Source organism: Canis lupus, chromosome 9 (assembly GCF_003254725.2).
Source record: "Canis lupus dingo isolate Sandy chromosome 9, ASM325472v2, whole genome shotgun sequence".
NCBI lineage: Eukaryota > Metazoa > Chordata > Mammalia > Carnivora > Canidae > Canis > Canis lupus.
The window spans coordinates 33,934,174-33,943,755 of NC_064251.1; the positions used below are offsets into that span (position 1 = coordinate 33,934,174).

The 9,582-nt window shown below is 48.5% G+C and overlaps 1 long non-coding RNA gene across 7 annotated transcripts in view; it reads right to left on the reverse strand.

The window, feature by feature from the left end:
* The window catches only part of LOC112655545 (uncharacterized), a 47,027-nt gene that overhangs the window by 24,368 nt on the left and 13,077 nt on the right, over positions 1 to 9,582 (reverse strand). For 2 of the 7 annotated variants that reach the window (XR_007412968.1, XR_004818609.2), the window contains exons 2-3: positions 6,611 to 6,827; positions 6,067 to 6,185 (exon numbers count right to left, since the gene is read on the reverse strand). This is a non-coding gene — a long non-coding RNA (uncharacterized LOC112655545). The other 5 variants (XR_003133755.3, XR_003133756.3, XR_003133758.3 and 2 more) reach the window with 5 other exon arrangements.

The window sequence follows — 9,582 nt, forward strand, 5'->3', positions numbered from 1 at the left end:
TTCATCATATTTTCAAAAGGAAAGAATCACTGCTCTGTTTAAATGGTATAAAGCCTTCTAAACCCACTTGCCTGGCTTTCCCCTTGTCATAAAACAGAGTGACTACTCCTCTCTTCCTTTTTTCCCCCCAGAGGGGATAAACATCCAAGAGATTGTAGATGGTGTATAAACCCATTAGACGGAGAAATCATGCTTAAATGATCAAGAACTGTGCTGACTTATTGGGAGGGTGAGCAGGGCGCATGTTGTGAGGTGAGAAAGTCCATCTGGAGGTGAAGGCAGACATGAGCATAGGTGAAGGAGAATGATGAAGATCAAACATGCCCTCTCTGTAGGACATCCAGGTATATGGATACACATGAACATGTATCTGTGCATGCCACATGCCATGTATATATGGGATAACAGTGCACATTTGTACTGTCTGCTAGTTTTCAGTGGGCATTTCTGTAACACTGCCTCAAACGGGTCATGGGAGCTGGGTCTCACATGTTTTCCCCAGGTTCAGAGAGTTCAGGGCTCAGGGTCCTCCAGTAAATGGTGGTGCTGTTACCCAAATTCAGGTGTTCTGTGTTCTCTCCTGGTGCTCTATCCTTTATAGCAGTGGTTTCTAAACCTGACTGGTCAGCAGCACATCTGGATGCTTCCCTGCAATGTAGAATCTTGGACTCTTCTCCAGCCCTTGAAAGGCTGATTCAGTATGTCCAGGACAGGGCTGGGGATCTGCATTTTTGGAAGCATTGCCAGGTAAATCTGAATACCACTTAGATTTTGGGAACAACTGCTATATATAAAGAGCACTACATGTGTGTGTGCGTGCACACAAGCACCACACACATGTTCTCCGATAGGCAGGCCTAGCAAACCTGTAAGATAGGTAACATATTTTGGATGCCTCTCATCTCCTTTTTAAGGGCTCTTCTACCCTTGGGCCGTTTTTCCTGATGCCTCACAGTTCTTTTGCTAACCTCTCTTTAGGTAGCAGCTTAGTCCCTTTTAGGGGTTGGTGCATCATCCCAGTAGACTCTTAGGGATGGAGAATCATCCAAGTTCAAAAGTAGTAAATCTCTGATGGTAGAATTTCAGGCTTTGGGACAGGCCAATGGGTATGAGAGTTGTTTTAGGGAGAGGAGACATCTTATTGTGCTGTAAACAGTGGTGGTGTATTTGCCATGGCAGCTCTCTGCCACAGAATTCCCTTGTGTATTATCATACGTTTGCATGTCTACCATACAAATATAATACCCACAAAACTCTCAGAATGAAAAGCAAACACATATAATGAGCAGGTGGATTTTTAGAGTGTGCAATCTTTTTTAGGGAGAAAAAAAGCACTATGAAAGCATTTTCAGTGTCAAGTCTCAGCACAAGGCATGCTCTTGAAGCTGGAAGAGAGGCATCCAGAAATATGAGTTTGTCATGGAAACGCTGACAGAGCTTCAGCAGAGGGATGCTCACAGGTGCAGCCTGGAATGGCGCGGTCTCTTGTGGCTTATTTACATTCTGACTCACTGAATGAATTCTCTTTTCCTGTTTCCTGGCCCTGGAAAGCCAGCTGGCCTTCTGGATCTGGGGAGTTCTTACCAGAAGGGTGGCTCTGTCTCTCTTGTGATGGTTTTTAGACTTCTGGAGCAGGGAATAGAGATGGTCTTAGGATCAGTTTCACATCTGGAAGAAGGGGTCGGGAGGGAGCAGAGAAAGAAATGAGGGAAGGGGGTGGGGAGGTATGAAAGTAGGAAAGAAGGAAGGAAAACATACTGATTCCAAGTGCCAGGCACAGCCCTAGAAACATAAGCACCATCTACGTGTCTTTATCACCATCGGCTCATGGATTAGGAAAGGTTATTGCTCTGTTACTGGGGAGGAGACAGGCTGACAGCACATAGACTGTGAGCATACAACTCAGCTGTGGGTAGACTAGCTGGCAGCGTGGTGTAAGGGTTAGGAGGTTTCCCTGAACCTGCCACCTTTGTTGATGCCCAAAGCAGGACACAAAGGCCTTCCCTTTCACAAGAAAGCTATGAAAGCAATTCTTCCTGGGAGAGGCTGCGAGGTGACCACCCTCCATCCTGTCAGGGGCAGGTGACTTGATGTAGACCCTGTGCTGTGGGCCAGCATTGCTGGAGGTGGAGCACTGGGTCCTTGGAAATAGGGGCTCTTTCTTCTTCCAAAAGGGGCCCCAGGACTCCGGCAGGAGCTGAGACGGGTATCAGCCGCTTTAGGGAGCCCATGGGGGCAGGGCCTGAGAGCCTGGGGGAGAGGGTTGGGAAAAGGAAATGTGGTTTCTGTCTGTGCAGTTTCCATTCAGTGGGGACGTGTGGCCCCTTAAGGGCTCCCAATCCAGTTCTACAAGGGGGAAGGGGCTCACTGCACGTAAGTCCAAGAGAGATGAGAGAAGGCACGGCCACACAGTCCAGGGCTTCCCAGTCTGCAGAGAAAAGACTCGTTTCTTCTCTCCTGGCCATAGGCTGCCCCACCCTCCACCAGCCACGTCCAGGATCAAGCTATCAGCCCCCCTGGCCTGTGGCAAGCACTGGGGTGGGGTAGGTCCCAGGCAGCGTGGTTCCAGGCCTCAGGGCACCCTCTGTGGCCCTTTCTCTCCCAGCTGCCGGCTCCCGGGGGCTGTGCGGGGGGTGCTGGCTTGCAGTCAGGGCGTCTCTGCTCTGGCCCACCTTTCCTTCTCCACCAGGAGCCCCGGGAGCCAGGAAGACACTCCGGGCTGGCTCTGACACGTATTTGCTGCTCAGTGTGCCAGGCGATAGAACTCACTCCTCTCCCTCTTCCCTTGGAGGTGTTGATAGTAACAGCAGAGCGGCGCTGCCAAGTTGGCAGGAGAACAGAGCGACTGTGCACTGCGGCTCGAGGGGGGCGGGGAACCGCCCGCCAGCAGAGGGCTGGGCCAGAGCGCCAGTTTGTTTATCCTCCAGGCTGGCAGCCGGCGTCTTGCACGAGCAGGGGAGACTGTGCTGGGAGGTGGGAGGCTCCAGGGGAGGCCCGGGGCAGGGGGGCAGGCTGAGGCGTCAGGGTGCTGCCACAGAGGATGGGGGGACCTCCTCCCCAAGAGGCGTGCCAGGCCTCACAGGCACAGTAGAGATCCATCTTTGTTCTTGCAGCTGCTGAAGCAGCCACGGAGTTTCCAGACTGGGGTGGACCTGGGGTGGGAGCTGGCGGGTTCTGAAGCTGCTTCCCCCGAGAGAGGGAATCTTAGGAGGGGGCACCCAGGCTGTCAAGTGGACCCAGGACCTCGGGCAAGTCATTTGATTTCTTTGAGCCTCAGAGATTAGTAGCTACTTCAGAGCTTTGTGTGAGGATTCAACAAAGGAATAACAGCAAAAACTTATCTTTCTACCTGGCAGATACTATGTTAAGAGCTTTTGTATGTAAATACACTTAATCTTCAAATGACTTTACCAGGTAGGTACTGTTATTCCCATTTTATTAATGAAGAAACTGAGGCACAGAGAGGTTAAGTAACTTACTCAAGGTCACAGAGCTAGTGAGTAGCAAAGTTGGGTTTGAACACAGTCACATGTCACTTAGGCCATGCTCCCAGCCCTTATGCAAACTGCATTCATACTACAATAGTCCTTAGCATAGTGCCTGGCATAGAACAAGCATTTAATAAATGTGAGCCCTCCCCCTCACCCCAGAGCAAGTCCAGATAGGGGACCCAGTCTCCTGACATCCTCCCCAGGGACTCCGTGGGGCCCTACAGTTGTCTTCCCCTTCCATCTTTGGCCTGCACTCTTTCACTTATTCTAGGAGCTGGAACAGTTCCTCCTTTGGAATGAGAGCCACTGGCCTTCCCTGCTCCCCTCCTCCTCCTGTCCCCTCCTCTTGCTGAGGCAGAGCAGAGCAGAGCAGAGCAGAGCAGAGCAGAGGAATTCTCAGCTTCTTCTAGTTACCCTCAGCCTGCAAAGAAAACAGAGTCTGCTGTGTCTGCTGCCAGTTCCTTGCTGGTGACAGCCACAACCCATTTGCTCAGCACCGGCCCCAGCCCCTGCTGTGGGGAGAGTGGGGAGCCTCAGGCCAGACTCCGGTGCCCTACATTAGACCCTAGGCCGGTCACTTTAGGGCGGGACCTTGGAGGCTGTTCAAAGGGAGAGAGCTGGGCCAAAGAATTTCTTGCAGACTCTTTTGGCTCTAAGAGCCGACTGAGGGTTGATGTGCTACAATTCATAGTCTCTTCCTAGGGTAGGAATTCCATTGCATCGATAAGTTCCCATAGTTGGTTGGGGGTGGGGGGAGTCCATTAATGCAGCCTTGCAAATTAGCAACCAGCTTTAGGAATCCACTAAACTGAGCTACTGGCCACCCTTGCCTCTTAGAAGGGACCAGAGAAAGAGTCCTTTGCCACTTTCTGGGGAGCCAGAGCTACCTCTGCCTGCTGTGAGATAGCCAAACCAAAGCCAGGAGTTTGGATTACTGACTGCTTCTAAGGCCCAAATTCCTTCCTGAGACAATTAAACCCCAATTATCAGTGCTGGGGGAAAGGAACTGCATGCAATGTAGACATCTTAAAACAGCACCATTTTGTTATGTGTGTGTGTAAGTATCGTGGGTATCTTAGCTATGGATTTACCTCCTAATTCTTTCCTTCAGGTCATGACTGATGGCAGGCCAGCCCTGAAGCAGAGGAATGCCCAAAATGACTTTTAAGAGTTTCTTCCCACTGGAAGCCTCCATAGAAATCCAGAATGAGCAAGCAGAAGTGGGTCGGGGTTCGATTTTCCTAAAGAAGCCCTGAACTGGAGACAGGATGCGTTGACTATTTATTTATTTATGAGGCTATCGATTATAATGCAGCTTTTCCACAGGATCCTGGGCTGGAGTTGGGAGAAGAATCCTCTTACCAGTTAGCTTCCTTTGCCTGGAGATGTCAGGTTCTTAGATAAGCTGCCCCCCCCCCCCCCCCGCCCCAGCTCTTCCTCCACTCACTACCCCTTCTGTAACCCTCACCCCTGAGCTCACTGAGGGGTGGGGACTCCAGACAGCCCCCCTAGTTTTCTCTTTCTTTTCTTATGTCTGTATGTTCTGGGTTCCTTCCAATATTGAGGACACACTTGAGCACCCTAAATCTTAACAGCAGGGCATTGCTTAATTTGGGTACAGACGTCAGGGACCTCGGGCTCACCCTGGTTGTGAGCTGTTAATGACCTCTGAGATCCTTCCAGCAAAACTCTTGTTTTACTGAGAAGGAACAGAAGCCAAGGGAAAGTGATTTCCCCAAAGACACACAAAGAGAGAGACGCATGAGCTAGACAAGAATAGAGGCCTCCTGATGCTCCAGGTAAGGACACTGAGTGCTTTACTAGGTGGCCTTCCTGTCTGGCCCTCTCGACCTAGGGTTGGGAATGGTGCTGAGCTAGTAATCCTTCTCTGGGAAGCTGTTCCCTTTTGCAGGCTTTCCTTAGCTTGTTTTGTGTTTGATGAAATATTTGCTCTCAGTCTGCCCTATTCAAACATGGTATTGACGGGGCTCTGTATAACCCCAGAGCAAAACAGAAGCTCATGATCATGATTATGAGCATGCTCAGCCTCTCCTGGCTGAATCCACCCTCCATTCCCACCTCCCTTCCTATCTGCCACCTTTCCAGGGGCGTCTCCTAGGCTTTGTGCCCCAAAACCAGGCTTCAGATTGGCAGGGAGTCCCATGTCTACTTGTCCTTGGAAAAGAAAATGAGGGCTCTCCCTTGGCCCTATTTCCAGGGCTGTCTGCCAGAGGGGCAGGAACTGGTTTTTCTAAGTGGGCAGGATCCAGGAGACAGGCTGATGCACCAAGACCCAAGGGCTGGCTCCCCTCTTTGGATACCCTGAAGTTTGACCTCAATTGAACATGGCTCTAAAGATGAGGAGGACTACCAGTTGGGCCTAGGCAGGCACTCTGCACTATGTCATTCTACTTCTGTTCATTTTGGCATCCAGTGTTCCAAAGTTTAACCCCAGCCAAGTTTACCAATTTCATCTCTTTTTCATCCCTTTTCACAGCCTATTTTGTAGCCCAAAGGAATTTCATACAAGCCCCACACCTTCTTTCTGTGTCTCTATCATTCTAGAATGCCTTACCCTGTTCCACACATGCAGAAAACCCATTTTCTATGCCACTTTCCCTGAGTATAGCAGCCGACATCCACAGCAGCTGGACACTTGATCTTTACAAGAACCTCAAGATTCTCTTCATTTCTCTGTGGAGTTACATAGTTAGTAGGTGGCAAAGACAGGATTTGAACCCAGGTCTGTTGTCCCAGAGTCTGTACTCTCAGCCGTTGCACGATATTGCCTATTAAGAAACAACTACTCTTCCCCAAATTATCTTCCTCGTATCTAGGATTTTACTTGCACTCTCCTTATCACACATTACTTTTTTATGTTTTTTTTACTGTCACTGTTTACATCATATACCTTAACTTTCTTACTAACCTATAATCTCCTCAACAGTAGGGGTTGGGACACACATTTGGTGTGTCTCTAGCACCTGGCCCTATGCTGACACATGGCAGGGGGCCATTAAAATGTGTGTTGGATGAAGGAGTGAATACATGACTGAATGGATTTGAATCATGGTGAGGTCTAGTGTCTGCCCATGATAGAGTAGGGAGTTGGAACTTACTTTTCTGAAGGACCCAGCTTTACACTTCCTCGATAAAGACACCATGGGAAGTGAAGGGGACGGAAGTGTTTCATCGATGAGTGAGGTCAGGAACACAAGCCCCTGCACGTCTGTAATTACAGAGCTTCTTCATGCTGGCAGCATGCTGGGGAATGTTTTCAGTTCTCCAGGTTGAAAACTGCAGGTATTCCTGATTGCTTTGTGTGAACTGACATAGCTATGAAAGGAAAAAAGAGAAGAGGATAATACAACTTGTGAGTGGTAACTTTGCTGAGCACAGAGTCTGCCCTGAGAGCAAGGGCCTCCAGCATGTATCCCACCTTCAAGACCCACTTCATTAGCTCAGAGGGGACTCCAGCCACTATTTCTGTGCTGTATGGACTCTTTGGGGATCAGGGACTCCACATGGAGCAGCCTGTGGCAGGGTGGTCTGTAGCAGGGTAAAGGGCAGGGTCAATCCACTGAGAGTCCTTCCAAGTTGAAAAAGGATAACAGGAGGCTCTGAGATTCAGGGCATTGGACAGAGGGCCTGGAATGTGGGTATCACCTACAAAGATGCATATTTGTGTGTTTGTCCATGTTCTCCTGAATGTGTCAGAAGCCATGAGGGAGGCCAAGATGGGACTGTCTTGTTTTCAGGGCCTTAAAGTCACCTGCTGGGCTCACTTTCCTCAAAGCTCTATTCAGGATTCAGCTTTTCTGGTCCAAGGCACAATAGGCAGATTAGGGTCCTGGGAGGGTCATGGCTGAGAGGGTGGTTTCCCCACTCTGCCCTCATGTAAACTCACCCTAGTTGTGAGAAGATAGGTTCTTACCCAGAATTTCCAGCCTCATTCCCATAACTCTGTGTTCATCTCCTGGCCAAACAGAGCAACAGCCTAAAAACCTTGCCTGTGCATGATATTTTTATTTTGATACTTGTATTTTTAAAACCCATGCACATCCATTATTGCCTTCCATTCTTTTTTTTTTAAATAAAGCTTTATTTATTTATTTATTTATTTATTTATTTATTTATTTATTTATTTATATTTTTAAGTAGGCTCCATGCCCAACACAAGGCTCTAACTCACTACCCTAAGAGCAAGAGTCACATGCTCTATGCACTGAACCAGTCAGGTGCCCCATCACCTTTCATTCTTATAGCAACCTCTCCAGAGGTGCAGAAAGCTGATTCTTTTGATTATAGAAGAGGAATTTAGGCTGAGAGAGGCCATGTGACTTTGTTTTGGGTCACACAGCAAATTAGTGATGGAAACCCAGGCATCCCTCCTCTGGCTTCGTGACTCCAAGTACTTCCCTGCCTTAGGTTCTGTATCCCCATCTCCTCATCTCCTGTCTCCTCAAAGGAAATTTTCACAGAGAGGCTCACACTTTATTAGCAACATGCACATCAATTCTCTTGGTACTAGGTAGACAGCAACTCAAAATGGGCACCCTTCTCACCTCCCTCCCCCATTCCTATCCACCCACCCCACCCCCATCCAGGAGGAAGCTCATTTCTGGTGAGAATTCTCAATATGGCTCTTTCTGAAAATGTTGGGGCACATGCCAGGGAACTTTTCTGGGAGGAAAGTCAGCACTATTTGCTCTTCCTGAGAAAGAGGAAGAGACTGTGGTGGCCTGGGTCTCCATAAATAAGCCAGTGCTGGCTTGGAGCAGGACTGAAGACAGGGCAATGTGTTTGCAAGTTTCCTTTTGCCTCATTTCCCAGATTGGGAACCTAATGGTCACTGGGTGACCATTTCTTTGAGACTTAGAAGTCATTTGGTCCCGTGCTGCTCTCTGAAACTTTATCTGGCTTTGGGGTGTGTCATTCATCAATTCATTCATTGACTCAGCAAATACTTGTTGACTGACTACTGGACACAGGTCAGCCTTTCCTCTGGATACCACAGTGAAGGTGACAAGCAAGATAATCAGTCCGGAAAAGGACACATTTGGCATAGCTGTTGGGGGTGGGGTAGAGTGAGGTCAAAATAGAAATGTAAAGGGAGGTCAGAGAAGCAGTGTAGCTGGGAAGGCCTCTTGGAGAAGAGACATCTAAGCTGAGGATAGAAAGATGAGTGGCATGTCAAGAAACCAAGAGAAGAAAGAGTGCTCCGGACATGGAATAGCAGGTGTAAAGGCCAGGAGCCTAAAAAGCACCTGGTACATTTAAGGAATGGAAAGAAGTACATGGGGCTGGAGTGCAGCATGCAAGGAGCAGAGGAGGAGGGTGGTGATAAAAGATGAGGCTGGAGGATGAGACTAGGACTGGGTCACAAAGCCTTGGAAACCATACTGAGTGGAATGAGTTTTATTTTAAGGACAATGGGGGATCCCTGGGTGGCGCAGCGGTTTAGCGCCTGCCTTCAGCCCAGGGCGCGATCCTGGAAACCCGGGATCGAATCCCACGTCGGGCTCCCGAAGTAGGGAGCCTGCTTCTCCCTCTGCCTGTGTCTCTGCCTCTCTCTCTGTGTGTGACTATCATAAATAAATAAAAATTAAAAAAAAAAATAAAGACAATGAATGGTTAAGCCACTGACAGGGTCTAAAAAGATGTGTGACTTGTTCAGATTTGTGCTTTAGAAAAAGATTTCTTTTTGGCTTTATGTGGAGTGGTGCTCTTCAATGGTGATGTGATGAGAGCTACAAATGTGAGCCACATATGTATTTTAAAATTTTCTAGGGCAGCCTGGGTGGCTCAGCGGTTTAGCGCCGCCTTTAGCCCAGGGCCTGATCCTGGAGACCCGGGATCGAGTCCCATGTTGGGCTCCCTGCATGGAGCCTGCTTCTCCCTCTGCCTGTGTCTCTGCCTCTCTCTCACTCTCTCTGTCTCTCTCTGTCTCTAATAAATAAATAAAATCTTAAAAAAAATTCTAGTCGCCACATTAAAAATGTAAAAAGAAATAGGTGAAAATTTTAAAATTTAAAAATGCTATTTTAACGTATAGTCAATAGAGAAATCTTAAGATATTTTATTTTTTTCA